The following is a 19,569-nucleotide window of genomic DNA, read 5'->3' on the forward strand; positions in this document are numbered from 1 at the left end:
AATTATGCTGAGGGACGTTGTCTGTCATACTGAGCCCCTGTCACAACAAGGTAAAGGTCAGTTCATACGTTGATGTCGTCAACTCACAGCAAAGTGTGGTCATGTCTGCAAACTTTCTACCACCGTTCTGACCAGGGATGTTTCACTTAGAGGTTGTTGAATTCTTAAAGCCTTTGTTTTGCAATTTCTGCGTATAATAATCCTCTTTTTAGCATGATGAACATGTTAAAAACTTTAGCGTTCAATTTTATTTATACATTAAAGAGTAAAAGCAAGTTACTTTTGCAGCCCCTGTGGACAAAACAGCACATCCTATCTCTGTGTGATCCTTTCCTTTACATGCATGTATACAATTATCTGGCTAAAAACATCCTCCTACTCTCTCTCTCTAATGTATTATTCACTGTGTAATTGTGACACATGAAATATAAAGACAATTGATTTGACGGACCACAACATGGACAACAAAAGTCTTGATCCCCGGTTGTGGGTGACGGAGCAAGAATCAGAAATCGTAAATTTCCCTTCTAAAAGGCCCTCTCTTTTGAATGTATACCAGCACAGATCAATGATTCAAAGCAGGTCAAACCATAAATAGTAATAGTTCAGATCACTCTTTCCTATACAGTAACGTGACGCAGCATCATTTTGTCTTCCAGGAGAAGCAAGCTAAACTACCTTGGCCAAACACCCTGGTTAAGCCTTCCAGATTTACAATCTGTAATTTCAGCTACACAGACGTCTTGGCTGGCTTTTTCCTCTCTACACAAAACTGCAAAGCAGCCAGAGTGTTGTGGTGTCTTAAGGAGAGTGTACAAATTGGTAAACACCAAGAGAAAACAGACTGAAGTGCTGTAGATTTCCATTTTCTGCAGCCACGAGGCCTGCTAGTAATGGTTCGGTGGTCCCTGGCATGTGCACGGAGCGCACTGTCACTCAACGTGAGCATTGATTAGCTATTGTTCTGAGAAGGTCACATCATAATTCATTAACAATAATTAGTCCCGCAATGCCACCTGCACTCCTTCTCCGGATTGGCCTGTTAAATTACGAGCGGCCATCACTGTTCACACGTGGAACAATGAAGATGTATCCACAACGTAAAGGCAAGAGCTATTAGTTACATTATTTAAATGGACCCGTTTAAACCTGGGAGCTGTCTTTATGAAGGGCAATTAGGCTCTAACCGTAATTGATAATTCGTGCTAATTACGATTAGGAAATATAAATAGTGGGTGTGGAATTTATCATCATTGGCGTCGCGGTGCAGGCGGCAGGGTAGGTGTGATGGAAGGCAATGGATTATGCCCCATTCATCTCCATCTAGTGCAGAAACAGCTTGTGTTTGTCCCTTTATATTTCTCCATTGACCATTATCTCCTTTTTGTTTCTGTGCCCTTGCCAAATAGTCCATGAGGCAGTGAGAGTGCGAGGCTGTAGTTAGTGGGAAGCAGAGTGAGGGCGCAGTGGGTCTGGAACAGTAGATGTTACTGGGAGTACTGGTGTCTTTTCATGCATCCCCAGCCTGAAAATAATGACAGCAAAGGCAAACACAGGAGCTCGGCTAGATAATGAGAAAGGCCCTTGCAGAATTGTATTTCCAAATTTGAAATATTCTTTATTCTTTATTTCTACATGTTTATTAGTTCAGTATGCATTTGGTTGTTTTGATTTAACATGAATTGTAATTTTTTTCCTTTGTACTTCACACATTTGATTAAGGAATAGATTCTGATAACATTTTGTATAATTGATCCTAAATATCCCAAATTGGAAATGTCGTTGTAAATATGATAATGGCTCTTGAGTTGCTCTCCGTTTGGACGGGAGTGAGTGGTGATCATACAAGACACAAACATACCGAGAGAAAAGAGCCAGAATGTCTTCTCCCAATTATTTAATATTTGTTTTGTTGCCTTTATTAATTAGGACAGCTGAAGAGAGACAGAAAATATTTTGAGGAGAGAGAGTGGGGAATGACATGCAGCAAATGGCCGAGGTCACTGTGACAAGGACTATAGCCTCTGTACATGGGATGTGTGACATAACCACGATAGGCTGTCTGGCACTCCAACTTTATATATATGACTCTTTATTCTTAATTGTTTTGATTTGCTTCTTCCGTAATGATTTGTATTTCATATATTTCAAACTCATTGCAATGAAATAATGTGCATCTTTGTTTTTGTTGAGTTCCTTGTTTTTCGGCGCAGTCTAATAACAGATTCAGACAATACTTTGTGAACCCCAGGTCACTTCTCAGATGAAATCGCTGCCCTTCACCTCTTAGATGGAGGTTTTCCCAAGGTCACCTCATACGACCTTTCCCCTTGATATTTCAACCACAGGGATGAAAATGTACTCTGTAATCCAGAGTATTCACTCCCAATGCCTGACGTGATGAGAGGTTACCATTTATCTCTCCTTAAGACTTTCAGGTTACATTTTGTATTTTCGGTATGCAGCTGTTACATTTAAACTACATACAGTGTACCACCATAGAGCATGTAAAGCCACCCACGCATGTGACAGTCTACTGCATTGATCAATCAACCTACATATCAGTTGCCTTACAGCGTCTTTGATCTGAGCAGAGACAGCAGTGTGATTTAAATATAAATACTGAGCTGTCTTAGCTGAGCAAACAGACCAATGGAACAATCAAACCAGCCTCCGTGGTAGGTGTGTGTGTGTGGGCATGTTGACTCAGATGTGCCCCCATTAGACTTTATTGCTTTATTCACCAGGGATTTGAATTAATCATTGTTGTGTGTGTGTGTGTGTGTGTGTGTGTGTGTGTGTGTGTGTGTGTGTGTGTGTGTGTGTTTGCCATTGACAAAAAGAGAAAGATTTCTTTTTATCCTACACAGTCATATGCTGATCCCAGGGTGCTTTGCTGCATGTTTAGCTGTGAGGCCAGAAGTTTTCTAGTGAAACAAATGAAATAGATATATACAAGCAAATCCAACCCAAATTAGTGATGATTAGTTCTTTTGCTTACTTTTAATATAAGAATAGCCAAAGGCTAACACTCTTGCTTGTTCGTTTGTCAAATAAAGTGCTGAAATGTTTCCCGAGCTCCCGTCTTTCACATTGAGGTCTTCAAACCGAGAAGCCCCCACCGGCTGGAGGTAATTGCTACAGTGAGGGTTTGATCGCTGGAGCTGCTCTAATCAATAAAGTCTTCATCAGCCATTTCCCCTGATGATTCTCCCTCATTTCTCCCTTAATTGTTCTTTTTCATCAAACAACGTCTGTGCCGTGACTGTGTGTTAATGTGTGTGTCTTTGTGTGTGTGTGTCTTTGTATGTTTGTGTGCTCCCGGGAGCTAGAGCTCTCTCTCGATGGACTGCAGCTAACAGATTGCTAATGGAAGTTTTGCTGAAAACATGCAGGGGGGAACCTTTGCCTTCTTTAACTAGACTGTGACCTCCATGGGAGGAGGATTACTGTTGATCCAGGCTCAGGCTTCCCCAGAGCAGCTCCAGGCCTGACACTGAGCAGGACCACTGACTGAAATAAAGACCTCAGTATGCTGAGGCTACAGCTCAGCTTGATTGTCACCACATATAGATTTGAAGTGCTTTCTGAAACATACTTTAACACAGAGCCTCTCACGTGTTATTTCTTCATTTAAAAAATAGAATTTCAATTTTGTTCTATTTATTCTATTATTATAAAAGAAAAAACTTATGTCCTGTCTTTTATTTGGCTGGCCTGTATGAAGCACTTTGAAAGTCAGACTTTAAAAGGTGAATGTTTTAATCATATTATATTTATAAATATACACTGGCATAAGTGTTATCTGATGTTGATTACTATTAACCTCAAAGTTCAGTAACATTAATCCCTTAAAGAAGCAAATTTAACAATGGGGTTTTACTTAAGAACTAAAAAAGAGATTTAAAAAATGTGATTAGCCGTTTTCACATATGCACTCCGGATAATATCCAGATAATTACAGGAGGACCGCTCCGGAGATTCTCCTGAACTAGCCGTTCACATATGCTCCTCACAGCGGGGGACTTTCCCTGTCAGATGTGACGTAAATAAACAACGCGGAAGTAGCGGCCAAAGCAACAGAGTCCGCTACACAATGTTATAATGAGAATATTTGCCTTTGTATCAATGATATGTGTAATCCAATGCATGACAACATCCACAAAAGAGTGGAGAACAACATACTGACGAACAGAAAACATAATGCAGCCGTTTAATTACATGCACGGAGATCGTAGAGGTCGCGGACAGACCCTTTAGGCAGTCACTGTATATACACATCATTCTCTTTCTATTATTATTATATTATTATTATCTATTTCTCGAATTGAAAATATCCGGAGTATATTCGGCCGCGTTCAGACATCAGCTCCTCTGGATTATCTGCGGAAAAAATACTAGGGGTCTGGCAGGATAAACTCCGGGTAATATCGGAGTAAAGAATTTGGCTGTTGCGTTCACACACCTCCTGGAAATCTCCGGAGTTTTTCAGGAGATTTCCGTATGTGTGAAAAGGGTTTATGAAACGTCCTCAATGCGTCTGCTGCCCTGTAGCCTTCATCCTCCTCTCTTTTTCTCCCCCCATGACGGCCAAAGAATCAGGGAAAGATTGGGGTATAATTGTTGTCCTTTAGCATTTATTGCCCTTCTGTGCCATAACCATGCAGCTCCTCTCCAACCCCGGGGGGAGGAGTCGGTGTCTTTCATTAGGCGTCCTTCCATCCTGAATATCAGGCTGTGCAGGCTTTGCTGCCCATGTGGCGCATCGAGCCGTTAAAGCACTGGCCCTGGTTCAGAAGAGAGGGGGGGGTTCTCAGTTGAAATGGCACTTGTGTGTCTTTCAGGTAAATGAAGATAATTGCAATGACACTGACTTCTTACATTATGAAATCTTTTTTTTTTTTTTTGCTGTATTGTAAAAACTTTAATCCAGATTTCAACAGTACAATTTGTCCTTTATGTTATTACTAAATTGAACCGAGAAGCTGATGAGCTACTAGAAACGAGTGAGGAGTTTTCTTATTTTTAAAGTCAATTCTCATTAAGAATTCCTCACTAAATATTCAAATTAGCTGTCACAGATAAACAATTCTTGCGAGTTGAAATGGGAATCGGCATCTGCAGGGGAGAGGGGGAGGGGGAGGCTGCAGGTCATTAAGTGCTCATTATAAGATAAAATCAGACATTTTCTCAAAATTAAACCCAACTGCCATCTCTTTAACCTTATTGATTTCACATTTTCAGCAAAGAAAATAGAATAAAGCTTCAAGTTCACAAGTCTCTTTTTGTGTGTCATTTTATGCAATAGATTCTGAATCATTATTAATTCCACATATTTACCCTCAAAGATCAGTCCCTGAGTTGTTTTTTTTAAATATTGTGTTATTGTTTCAGTTCTTATAAATCTGACACGTATCCACTCAACACTTAAACACATCAGCTAATTAAGGGATCACATGGTTTAAAAAAAAAAAAAAAAACACTTTAAATACAAATAGATTCCTTATATTTTTTAACATCAATTATTTTCCTGTCAGTTTTTTTTTAATCTGTTTTCTCTTTTACAGTAAAAAACAACAATTTTAAGTAAAACTACCCAAGCCTTCATTAAAACCAGATCATAGTTTATTGGACTTTAAATTAACTGTGACACTGTTTTCAAATTAAAATGTGAATAGAAATGGACATCTTGGGGTGCCTGATAGCTTAGTGGTTATGTCATGCGGCAAATGTACGGAGGTTGTAGTCCTTGTTGCAGTGGTTGTGGGAATTCAAATCCGACCATGTCACTTTGCTGCATGTCATCCCCATCTCTTCAGCTGTCCTATCTAATAACAGTAAAAGGCTCAAAAATGTAACTTAAAAAAAAAGAAACTTGACGTCTTAATTAAGTGCAGAGTTAGAATATCTTAATATGTGTATGAGACGATGTACATGACTTGAGAAAACAGCTTATTTGCTCATTAGAACAAACATAGTGAAAGAATTAGTGCTCTCTTGGCGCTCTGCCGTAGCAATAAATACAGTCCTGATGAATCTGTCTGTATTATGACTTATGGAGCCTTTAGGGTCGTTGACTTACAGGCCTTTATGTAGAAAATTAGATTTGAGTTGTCTAACAGCCGGGCCACTCATCTCCTCAGTAAACTGCTGTAGATTGTGCCGCCGAGGGTTTTATCGACATTTCCCATTACTGAACTCTTCAAGTTTTATCACCATTTCCATAAATCCAGCCTGGGACAATCTCCGCTCTCGGTGGGGCTGATGGAAAGACCATCTCAGGGGCTGTCGTTTGACGCTTCAGCACCCTCACATACACACACTCACACACTGGTTTATATGTAATATGAGCTGTGGGTCTCTATCTCAAGATCAGAGATGCCCCGCTCGCTCTGTGATGGAAATCATTCAGACTCTCCCAGACATCAGGGCAGAGGACGCACCGAGTGTTGAATGAGTTTACAGATGATGAGAGTCTAAGTTCAGGTCAATCTGTATTTACAGCTCAATCACTTAACAGAGCGGGCCTCTCTATTAGACCTCTATCTATCTGCCAGGGTGACACTCAGCAGTGAACAGGGCAGTAAAAGGACCAGGAGGGCAACTGATAAGACCTCAGGGAGTCAGAGAGCACTCTCAGGGGGGTTTCACTCCGCTCTCCTCCCATCCCCACTCCACTGTTAATCCATTTATGGCCAACATTAGGTTGATGATCAATTATAGGCAATGGCTTTAATTAAAAAGGATGGCTTGGTATGGCTCAATTGTCCTTTTAGCCAAAAAAGTTTAGAAAAAACTGCCAAATGATATCCCGGCTGGGTCCAGTAATCTCTGTTAATTCAACATAATAAAATATTGACACATACATATGGACTTTTATGGTATAATGTTGGTTCACTTGAACCAAACCTTGTAAATCAGTACAGCATTTTTTTAAAGAGAAAATTAAAAACATCTAAAAACGTCTAAAATATACACATGGAAACTACAAAAAATAAATCAGTCCAGATCCTTGTTATGGTTTGAATCAGCCCCCTGATCCGAACATCAAACATTTTATTTCCTTCTTGTTCTTTGTTTCCAATGGTTTCTATGCAGATTGTTGGCTCCACCGTGGAGGTCCTGTTTTCTATGACATTTGTTTGTTTGGATAGCAGAACAACTACAGGCCTGAATTTCATAAAAATGTGTTGGAGAATGTATCATGGGAAGAATAGGCAAGCTCTAAACAGACTTATACTGTGAATTGAAATACAGTTTTTTTGTACTTCCTACAAAAGAATAGAAACTCATCTCAAATATTTCTAATTTGGAATTCCTTGATAGATTGATAGAAAAGATTCTGATGCCTCAGAAAGAGATATAAATATTCATATAATCTTAAGGTGCATGACAGGTAACTAGAAGCTTCTTCTAATTTGGTCATTGTTATTGTGGTAAATCATTAATTTAGTTGCTTTGCAATGAAAATAATTGTTAAAAAATATGCCATATTGAGCTAAGGTTATCTCCAAGAAAACAGATCTTAGACCCTGAGTAAAAAAAAAAAAAAAACAGTTTCAAAACTATCTGGGAGGCTAGATACATCAAGATGTCATTGGGAAGAGGTATCAGTGGATGAAAGATTGAACTCTTAAGGTCATATATCTCTTTTCTTCAGATGATCGATTGTTTGAATCCTGAAGTGCTGAGGCTCCACTGCAGAAAATAACAGAATGTAAAGACACTAGTTGTGCTAATGCGAATGCTTCACTGTCCTGCACAGTCCTAGTATTGATAAATGTGAGCATTTGGTTCAAATCTGAATTGATCTGCTTTTGTTAAAGGCATACAGCAGAGTAAAATCACACTCATATCAAATATTTTATTTCTGACCCTACTCTCAATGTTGCTCTTATTGACTTGAATTCTCAACTTTTATTTTTATCCCAGCCAATTTGATATATATTTCTTACAAAAAAGGCACATCCTCCGTGTCACATTATTAACTTCTCCATCAGTGCGAGTGAACTGCAATATGTTCTGTGTCAGAAGAGGGAGCAGTGAACTCAGAAAACGGCACCATGAGCTTTCATCACAGGAGTTTCTCTGGAAGTCTGCATGCATGTGTTTAATGAGGAATAAGGAACAGGACTGATTCATTAATACATTATGGTGACATTATGTTTATGATTGTAACATTAAGCAAGCCAAGATAAAATTCTATTCAAAACAACAACAAAACTCTCACTTTTAAGATAGCTGTATAAAGTCACTAATTTCAGACACAGTCACTCTGCTAAATAATCTTATTAGGAATCTGTTTTTACATAAAACTGCTGAATCGAATTGTGTATTTAATTTAAATTCTTTGGACAGAACCATGAATCCAATATCTCTGCACATGTTATAGTGAAATGGTGCCACCTGCTGGCTATGCACTGTAATGACATGCAGGTGTGTTGGCTGATGTTTGTTCCAGCCAACAGGTTCACGTGATTTTTGTGATTGCCTTTAATTATTCTGGTCATTGGATTTAGCCTGAACATGTTCTGTGTTACTCACTCTCTTTAAACTATCCAAGCCCTAAAAATGCCAGAACACGAAGTGGTTTGTACACTCATGTTTGCGTGTGTGTGTGTGTGTGTGTGTGTGTGTGTGTGCGTGCGTGCGTGCGTGCGTGCGTGTGTGTGTGTGTGTGTGTGTGTGTGTGTGTGTGTGTGTGTCCATTTGTGTGTGTGCATCTTTCTAGCCCTTGATAACCTCATCCTGACCTTTCTATCAGAGGCTCATCTAATAGTCCTTGTCAGGGGCCGGTAATCATTTCACACATTGTTACTTTTACACACACGCACGCACACACACACACACACACACACAAATACACACACACACACACACACACACACACACACACACACACACACACACACACACACACACACACACACACACACACACACACATACACACACACACTAACACCCTGTCAGCTGTGTTTGTTTACATCTGCAGCATTATTCTGGGTCATTTAGAATTCACACACATACCTTCCTACATCACCAACAGAGGACAATCACTTGACCAGGGAGCTGTATTGAAGGCCATTTTGTTTAAACAAAAGGAGAATAGAAACATTTCCTTTTCATGTCTTTTTTCATCATTCTACTGCAAGACTTCATTGTTTATCCCATAAAAAGGATAATTTAGCATTAACGATATAAACATATAATATAATAATAATATAATCACATTGAATGATAAATAATAATACACTTCACTTTTTCTGCAAATCAGCAGGAACTTGGGATTTATTTCATATTTCCTTTAGTTGTACCAAAATATAATTTTATTTTTTCTGTGTTGTTGGTGGTAACTTTAAGCATAACACACACACACACACACACACACACACACACACACACACACACACACACACACACACACACACACACAGCTGCCATGATGAAGTCGGAGCCATGTTGCTCCATCTATTTGCTCCCACGAAGGCCCCGCTCAGGTTCAAAGCCACAAGGATCGTTCCACTGCATATCCCTGACAGCTGCCTCTCGCCCGGCGTGTTGAATAATCATCTCTGGGCTTATTGGTTTGGTTATGGCTTCTCAAATTTCCTGTCCTTCTGCTTGATAGACATCTAGTCTAGATGGCTTTCCCTGGAGCACAGTGTAATAGGGTGACATTCCAGGTACAGCTTTTATATTAGTTGTAAATATGGTGTGCCTCTCTATTGCATTAACATTGTACTAGAGGTGAGTTTTTTTGTTGGTTAAAGGCCAGATTCAAAAGCTTTGGAGTACAGCATGATTAGTTTTGTGCTGCCTAACCCAAACCTGTTTTTGCCCCGTTGTAGTTTTCCAGCTGTGAACTGCTCTCTCAATTACCATCAGTGTGTGTACCAACCCTGCAGGGCCAGAGCCACTGATTAGTGTGCAGTATTTCACTAAATCAGGAATTTAAAAGCAACCTCAGTTGTCTCCCTATTTGCAGAATGTATTTGCTTGTTTTAGAGTATCAAATGGTGTAACCACTTTCCAAAGTGAAAGCAAATCATGGGGGATTATGAGGGAGATCTTAAGGTGGACAAATTTGCTGAACCATCTCTGTATTTGATTACCTGATGATCAGGGGGCTTTGGGATGGACTGACCTCAATCTTTTAGTTGTTCTGAGTTAAAGCCTTGTCCATATGTGAATTTCAGGGGCAAACAGTTCATTTTGGGGGTGTTGCTGCTCCAGTATTGTTTGACATGTGTGACCTGTTAACTCTCTCTCTCTCAATATTTTTCTTATTTGTGCTTGAACATCAGCCATACTGGGACCTTGTGATTTGTAACTCTTTGGCTCAAGTAAGTGAAACTGGAAAAACAAGGAATTGTTGGATTGACAGCTGTACACAGAGATGAAATCGAAAAGTTAAAAGAGAATACAACTTCCAAAATATGTCACAAGGATCATCAGCATGACTGTTTTCCCCGGTGGAGTGACTTCAAGTTTATCCATCTGTCGCTGGATGTTTACCAGAGTTATTTTTTAAAAAGTTGCAAAAGACGAAGCAAATTTAACAGATTGTATTATCCCAGAGGAGCTCAGATGGAGTTCAGATTTATTCAAGATTTCCTAAGGAGGTTTTCTGAGCAAGATAAACAGCTTGAAACATTTTTGTTTTCACTTCAATTTCTGAGTTTTTATTTGACAACAAATTTTTTCCTTCTTATACCCAAACTTGAGTTTCATACAAATTGCTTTAACAACCAAGCATAATATCCGTCTGGTGTGTGCCCTAATTTATCATTGCAGTATGATTCTACAATTCTAAAATTCACTTAGTAGACGCTTTTATCCAAAGCGACGTACATTAGAGAGTAAATGCAACACAAGCAAGAGTCTAGAAAGGAGACAACAACGTTAGTAAATGCAAAGGAAAAGCTTTAAGTCTGATCGGACACACAGGTGCTGAGAGGCAGTGCACAGAGGCAAAGCACAACTGTTCTTGAGATTTCCAATCAAATTATCGAACAAAGCCATCATCAAAATCATCACCATCAATATTATTAAGTGCGTAGGTGTTCATAAAAGAGCTGGGTCTTTAGCTTTTTCTTAAAGGCGCAAAGGGACTGCAGATCGGGAGTGTTTGGTAGTTTGTGACACCACCAGGGGGCGACAGAGGAGAGGAGTCTAGTAAGAGACTTTGGGCCCTGTTGTGAAGGTTGGATCAGACTCCGTTTTGCAGTAATGATTGTTATATTCTAGCTTAATCCTCTTCACATAACTTCATCAGCATTACACTACCAGAATTATTAACGACAGAGGAGTTACACTTATTTTAACAAACCAGCAGACTTCAAGATTTTATTTTTGTGACTGTCTCTCTGTTGGAAAATTAAATCTGTTATAAAACTTCATATTTAGATGCAATCCTTAAACAGTGGAAAACTACTGCTACTGCTTAAATGTGTTACTTTCACAATATGTGGATGTTTATGTGTAACCTCGGGGTTAATTTAACATGAAATATTCTGTGGTGAAGCATTTGTGTGTTTTGTTACAGGAAAGGCAGACACTGAAGCACGAATTACAGTAAACTTGTGTTGTGTTTTTTTTTTTTTTCAGTTGTCTCATTAGATTTAGCTGTACTCTGGATGATACTCATCAGCAACCCCTCTTGCATGGCATCATCAGGAAAACAGCCAACCAACAGTCAGTATAAACGCCAACATCCTCTGGACCTTGACACCCTCACCCTGCAGACTGCATCCATCACAGTTTCCCACATGTCCTGCACCAAGACTGTTTTCAGTTCTTTTGATTTGTAATTGCACAATGATGACATTTATTTGAAAAGTTTTATGAAAAAAACCTGCATGGTTCTGAACTCTGTGCCCTTGTCCTCCTCCTCAGATACATGCTGGCTTCTTATAATGTTTTGCCTGCCTTCCAGGGTCACTCTGTCAATTAGACCGCACACAAGCAACCACATGAATACAGAAACACAGAGTGAGGGATGTTGAGAGCCAGACAGTAAAAATATGGTAGTATGTTTTTGTATTCTTCCACCAACATCATCACCAAAAAAAAAAAGATTTAAACCTCTGCCTTAGGTGTGGGACAAAATATCACTGTAACAATATATCATCATCCTTAATCTTTTGATACAATTATTGAGTTGCTGGTGTCACCTTTTTGACATTTTCATTAAAAAAAACCACTGTGCTCAACAGATTTCTCTGCCAGTTTAACTCACCACGTCATCACATGATGACTCCTCACCGAGGAACTTGTGAAATTAATGAGGCAAATGTGAATGGAAGTTAACTGCCTAAAGAAGAACTTGAAGAAGAAGAGTGATAAGAGGTGAAACTGACACCGACTGACCAGGGAATTTTTATTATTATTTAGTAAGTCAGATATCATGATGCATCATGATATGATTTTCATATAATATAAATATCATCGCAGAACTACTGTAATAACATTACGGGGGGCAGTAATTTCATATATTGTATTGTACTGGCAGTGTTTCAGGTATCATATGGTATTGTAGCGGTTGTATCGTATCGAGTTCTTTGTATAGTATTGTAATGTATCGTATTGTAGCCGTTTTATTGTATTCTAAGCTTGATCCAAAGATTTTAAAGACGTTTCACCTCTCCTCAGAAAGGCTTCTTCAGTTCTAAACTATGGAACCTACAAATATAAGCCTCTGTGTATCATTAGCATGCTAATGATTAAGGGTAACTCACATCATTCAAGATCTTCAACCAGCCCAGTTGCCTTTGGATCAAGCTTCAAATTTACCATGACCTGGATGACTGAGAACCTACACAGACATTTGTATCGTGTTGTATTGTTTGTATGGTATCATATCGCATTGCGTTGCATCACATCGTTTCCCATCACAATGCATCGCATCGCAACGCAACGTATCATTTCTTAAGCTGCAATCACCAGCCTTACTTTGCATGCCATGAATTATTTCAATACACGTAATCAGGGAAGATTATACACACAGTGTGTCTACAACAGTAACTCTGAAGGTAAGCTTGAGAGTGAAAATGTTATTTTGTATCCATTTAGATGGAAACTTTCTGTGCCATTCTTTTATTTATTCTCCATCTGAACTGTTTTATGTTTTCATATATGTGTCAATCTGCCTAATTATGTTCACATTACAGCTCACAATCGGTCTATGAAAAGAAAAGTTGCCTGCATACACATACTTGTCATCAGTTGCCTGTTAAGACAGGGGTTTGTCTGGTTGATAATGACAGCCCTGTGGCTGCAGGGAACACAGACAGCCAGACAGACAGTGGCAGAACTAGATTCTGTGGCGTTGTTTCTCAATGGCTGTTATGGGCGCCTGCCAAAAGTGAAGCATGTGAACACAAAGTGATGGAAAAAACACAATCTCAGGCTAACACGATCATAGCTGTGTGTAATATCACAGCACATGATATACACACAGTAAACATTCTCAGGCGAAGGTCATACATATGCACACACACACGTATACGCACACATCTACTGTACACAAAGATGTGCAGTGAACATGATGTTACCACAGGGATTTACATGTCATGTGTCGTCTCTGTCAGTCTTTGTTTTGTTAGCAGAGGCCAAGTTATTCCCTTCAGGGAACAGGACGTGAGTTCAGTTTGTCAAAGCATGAAAACCTGACTTTAGGAAACTTCACCTTTGAACACAACTTACATCAATGCTAGACTTTCTTCATTCCTTAAAACTCCCTTATGTTCAGCAGAATTATACCGAGGTTTCATCCTTTGTATCGACTCGTTCTCATTGCGTAACTCATCCCTGTGACCCCTTCAAGTCTCGCCTATAACCCCTTTATCTCATTTCTTCACCCCTTCTCCCACAGTCAGACCTTGACTCATGCATCCCAGGGGCCACCCAATGTCAAAAGGCAGACGGCCCATCCCCACATCTACTCGCTCATGACCCCTTAAGACCACAACAGGAACCACATTCTTTCCTTTGTGGCTGGTCTTTCATCCTTCTCCACCACCGGAGCACCAGGAATAAACTGCAAGGAGCATTGTATGGTCAAAAAACGGGAACCTTTTGTTCAGGCCGCGCCACAACATGCTGATAGAGTAAACACACCACGCTCCTGCTTTCTTTGTGTGTCTCTAAATACATAAGTGTGTTTGCTAAAATGCCTTTTATTGCTCATGTGTGGGAGTGACAGCTGAAGCTGGAATACTTTCGCCAAGGATATGCCCTTTAAGAAATGTTATACTGATTTATAGGTATGTGTGCGTAGGGAGTGTCAGTGTGTCTTTCTGTTACCTTGAAACGAAGATAATTGTGTGTATTAAGCACACATAGTCTCATAGTTTCTCTGCAGTTTGCATGTGGCTGAAACATGAAAGAGTGCTGCAACAGATAGGATTCGTTCAAGACAATTAAAGCTAATCCTGTTAGCGATTTCAAAAGTCAGGTATGCCTCTCTTGTTGATCCAGAGGCAGCAGCAGCAGCAGTCAGGCAGAGTGAGACAGGATCTGACAGGAGAAGACAGTACGAGGTGCGGTGTGTTTATCTTTTAGGCTTCCTTCATTACGCACGCACTTCCTGCATTACAGATAATGGAAGTGTGGTAAACAGAGTCCTATTTTTGCTCTGTGGTTTGTATCACGGTGTACCCTTTAAAGTTGCCATTTGAACAGATACAAAGTTTGACATTTAGAAAAATTATTCTTTGCTTTCTAGCAAATTGATAGATGAAAAGATCAATGGAACACTCATATTGGTCAATTGAGTATGGCTACATCCCAATCTCCACTTTAAAGACTTTAATGACGTCATGCATGCAGTCAGTGAGGAATTGGGATGGTGTTAAATGGGACACACTATCAATACATCATACATGCCCAACATTTATGTTTCTTCCAAATTTATTGAAAACCATCAAAGGTCAGAAAATCATCAACCACAAAAGTGATCCATTACATGCCACCATTATTTTAACTTATTTTCAGTTTACCCTTCATATCCATGCCTTTTCTGGTTATATGTATTTTTTTTTTTTTTGTAAACTTTTTTAATAGTACTGCAATACACAAAACTCTGTTCACATTTATTGGGGAAGCTGAACAATGACATCCTTCACTTCATAGAGCTCACAATTAATTCTGAATTAGTCTCAAAGGAAAGTGGAAAGTCTACAAAAATGCAGACCCATGAAAAGTGGGCAATAAAGTCTGCATCAGCACCCTCACACACTTGATGATTTGACAATTGGATAGCCCTAAATACTCGCAAAATTACCGGGAACCTGAGTCCCTGAGTCCTTCAGATCTGACTTTTGGATTGGGCCTGTGAGGCTACAGCTAGAGGGCAGTTAGCTTAACTTAGCAGAAAGACTTGACACAGTGAAACGGCTTGCTAGAGATCGCAAAATCCCTCTGCCTCCTGCGCTTTATAGAGCACATTCTTTTGGTTAAATCTATACAAAACATACTTATTTATTTATTTATTGAAAAATGACCAATTTATAATGTTGTCTATGTTAAAATATGTCTTGTAGTTACGATACATACTTAACCTATTTGTGACAAACTTAACCTATCTGTGACCCTTTCCAACATCATGCAAAAGATTTGATTCTTTGTCACATCCTCTTTGAGTGACATTGTTTCTGTGGTGCCCATGACAGACTGCTATTTGGCGTAGGGAAGTCATGGTCATTCCAACTCTGAGATCAGGTTGACTTTGTTAAAACTGAAGAGGTCTATTGGAGGTGAAAAAGCTTCCAAAAATGTAACTAAGTCCAGTTCTGTTTTGGATCAAGCTTTGACTCGACCTTTGACTGATTCCAAACAGTACATCTCAGAATTGGAAAGTCAGACGTAATTGTGCTTGTCATTATAACGTTTGGGCTTTATTCTAATAGAATTATGACCTTTTGCATTTAAATTACATTAAATAACTGAGACTCCTCTAAAAATCTCGTGTTTAATGCAAATCATCATTTGAAATAATAGGAGATTAGAGTCATGCATTCCAGCAGAGGGATGGCAGAAACTTAACTCCAGTCTGAAAACAAGTACAAGAAGAGTAGAATTCATCTGACCAATTTGATCCAGCATGTTACTTTTAATCTGTCCTCATCAGCTCTGTATTCATGAGGAAGATACGGTTATGATTGCCTTGCTGCAATCTTTCACCGACACATGACGGTTGAAAGTTATGCAGATGGAACCTTCCCCTCAGGATTTCACAAATGAAGGAAGACTGATGTTTGTTTTGCATGTCAGATCACTCCCTCTTTCATAAACCCACAATTTCCATGTCAGCCCTGAGTGTCTTTCTCTGTCTGACACTCTCTGTTGGACAAACACTTTGAGTAATCCAGCAGGCTTGGTGCCAGTATTAAACAGTGTTCAGGTTATTCCAAATAAAACATACAGCACAGGGTTAGCAGCAGGCCTACAAGGAAAGTATCCATGTAAGAACAAACAACTGTGTCACAAGCCTGGAGTCCATCTAGTCTGGGAATCATTGACAAAATCCGACAAATCCAATCATAAAAACAGATTTTTTTTTTTTTCAATAATTTAATCAAGATGAAATTCAGCTCTGGATTTATTTTGTTAGCTTTAACGCAGAGAGTAGTGTGCGCCATACAAACCTTCACTAAATATCCCCCGACACAACAGTGTGAGGCGTCACTAAGTGTTGACACAGTGAGTCAAATTGGTAGGAACATCTGTTAACAGCGCAGTACTTTTAATTTATGGAAATACTGGTATTTGGCACCAGCAATATGAATATTCTATCATACGAGTCAGGACAATAATTTATATAACATTATCGATATTTTGTCCTTTTACCTACTCATAAACTAAAAAGCCTGATGAATTTGAAATAAAAGTCATATTGGAGCATTTTGCAGCAAGAGTGGAGACATTTGATTGAAAAATATTACAAAACATCCATCAGATGTATAGACTTGGATCCTTAAACTAATGCTAATGCTGCTACTTGTCTGCTGGGCGTGTAAGTAAGAAACTGTATGCTAACATGTTCTCTAAAACAACCTAGAAAGTTAATAACATATTAACATTGAGTACATTTTTTCTGTCAGCTAATGACCAAAAAAAAAAAAAGATTGCAAATTTAAAAGTCATGTGTTATACTCCTTTTCAACAAGTTTAAATGAGTCTCAGAGCTCCCCAAAATATGTCTGAGAAGTTTCTTATTAGAAGTCCACTCTGATCCTGTATTTGATCATGCCTATAAACCTCCTTATTTTAAAGAACAGGCTTTAAATGCAAATGAGCTAGGGCTCTCTCGCTCCATGCCCCATTGTTTTACTGTGGAAAGGTGGACTCAGAGGATAGAATGAACGCCTAGCTGTGGGAGTGTCACTTACATAGTGGAGGGAAATTTGGAAATTTCCAAATGGCCCGTTTGAGAACACGTTTTCTAAAAAGGGGAGCAAGCAAAAGACTGACAGGCTACGAACACAAATTTGTTTTTTTCGAAAACCATGGTTGAGCGTTTCTTGCATAATATGTGACCTTTAAAGTTTGTTTCATTCCTTCATAAAAGCTACTGTAAGGAACTTTGAATCATTTGCTGATATTGGCGCCCCCTGTGGACAAACAGTTTCTTTGATCTCTTTGCTGATCCCATCCTGTACTACATTTTTAAAACAGAAAATGAAATTGTTTCCTCTACAGTCAAAGGTCAGTCATTGTAATTCTGTGCTGTGGAACATACTATATACAACGGTTGTTTCGATGGCACTGTAAATCCCCTCTTCTGTAAAAGCCATTAAAAATTGTTTTATAGAAATATTCAAGCTTGTCACTTATGGTCTGGTTTACTTTTTAGGTCATATAAGCCGTTTTCACAGAAGCACTCTTGAAAACATCTAGATAATTTCAGGAGGACTGCTACTGATATTCTCCTGCAAATCGTGGCGTCAAAAAAAACCATGCAGAAGTAGCAGACGAAGCAACAGGGTCCACTATACGATGCTTTAATGAGAATATTTGCCTTCAGCTCACTCGGAGTTGCTGCGGAAAAAATAAATACTAAGGGTCTGGCAGGAGAATCTCCGGGTGAAGTCCGAGCGATAAATTTGTCTTTTTTGCATTTCCACTTACAGTTCCTCACTTGAAAACTAGAAAACACTATAAAACTCCACACTAGAACTTTAAATAAAATACACAGAATGGTGACTAATAGCATCAACAGCCTGTATCTTAACATCGGCCTAGATGCAGCTTGATGGCTCACATCCTCACAGGATTACCTGCCACAATAATCGCTTCAATGATTGGCCGCCCTCCAAAATATGATGCATGGCCTTCTGTTCTGCCCATGATATCGTCTGAATTGGAGGAAGCTTTTAGTAAATATTTAGACACAGCTAAATTACAAATATGTTAAGATCAGAAACAGATTAATAGTGTTTATATGTTCATCTGTCAAAAAAAAAAAGTGCATGTTGTTGAAAATCCAGTGTCATTCTGCCTTCATGTTACTGTGGTTGTAGTTTTTTAAGTGGTGAGACAGACCATATGACACAGATTTTAAAGCACTTTGTGGCCGCTTTGGCAGCTGGAAATGCCACTATAGCTTCCATGGTATGCACCAGGGGAAAGATAAAATGGAAGAAAGACGGAAATTGCTTTAAATGAAACCTCCCTTTTTTTCTGCAGGGAGTCTTTGAGTCCACACAGAGCTGTAGATGGCTCCATGTTGGCTTAGATTGGTGAATTTATGTTTGCAATTCGTCCCAAGCAGAGTTAATTAGAGACCTGGAAAACAGAACCAGATAATCTCACTCCACAAAGATAAAGCAGGATCTCTGGGTTAGTGGAGAAGGATGTAAAAACCCAAAATTCTAATGTTGACTAATTTGACTGCCTTATGAATCTTCAAACAATGTATTTTTCTCTTCCTGCTGCACAGCTATTACTTACACTCAATCAACACGTGAGATTTTCCTTTTTTTCTTTCTTAGATTTATAACAAGAGAAAGAAGAGAGGTTAGTGGGAAACAGAAAGAAGTAATAGTGACTAATGCTGAAAAAAGAAAGTGGGGCTCAAAGCTCATAAAGCTCCTTCCTCCCACCCTCCTGACACCCAATCAATCTGCTCCTGACGTCCTGCTCTCTGCACAGGTCCACCCATGAATACAAGCCTTTGCACATGGTAACCATTTTGTTCTGTCCAGGTTACGTAACAGTTTGCTATAACACAGGGACTGGATGTCACAAGAACTTTGATGGTTAACATTGTGCACATATAGCAACGTCAGTGTGATTTGACGTCAGTGTAATTAGCTAGTATGGAAGTTTTATCCGAGGCCGTATGACCACTATAATCAGCATAGTCAGCATTGAACAGCTGTTACCCTTTCTTTTTCATTCCCATTTATTATTATGAGTGGAAAACTCAATGTGAAAAGGCCTTCAGGCTGTAGTTTTATGCCATGCACTACATCAAAAAACATCATGCCAGTGCTTTAAAGTATGTATTCATTCAACAGATATTTACAACAGGAGCCCTAGTAATTGTAAATTGATTTCCTACCTT

The sequence above is a fragment of the Labrus bergylta genome, chromosome 10, assembly GCF_963930695.1.
Source record: "Labrus bergylta chromosome 10, fLabBer1.1, whole genome shotgun sequence".
In the NCBI taxonomy this organism is placed as follows: Eukaryota; Metazoa; Chordata; class Actinopteri; order Labriformes; family Labridae; genus Labrus; species Labrus bergylta.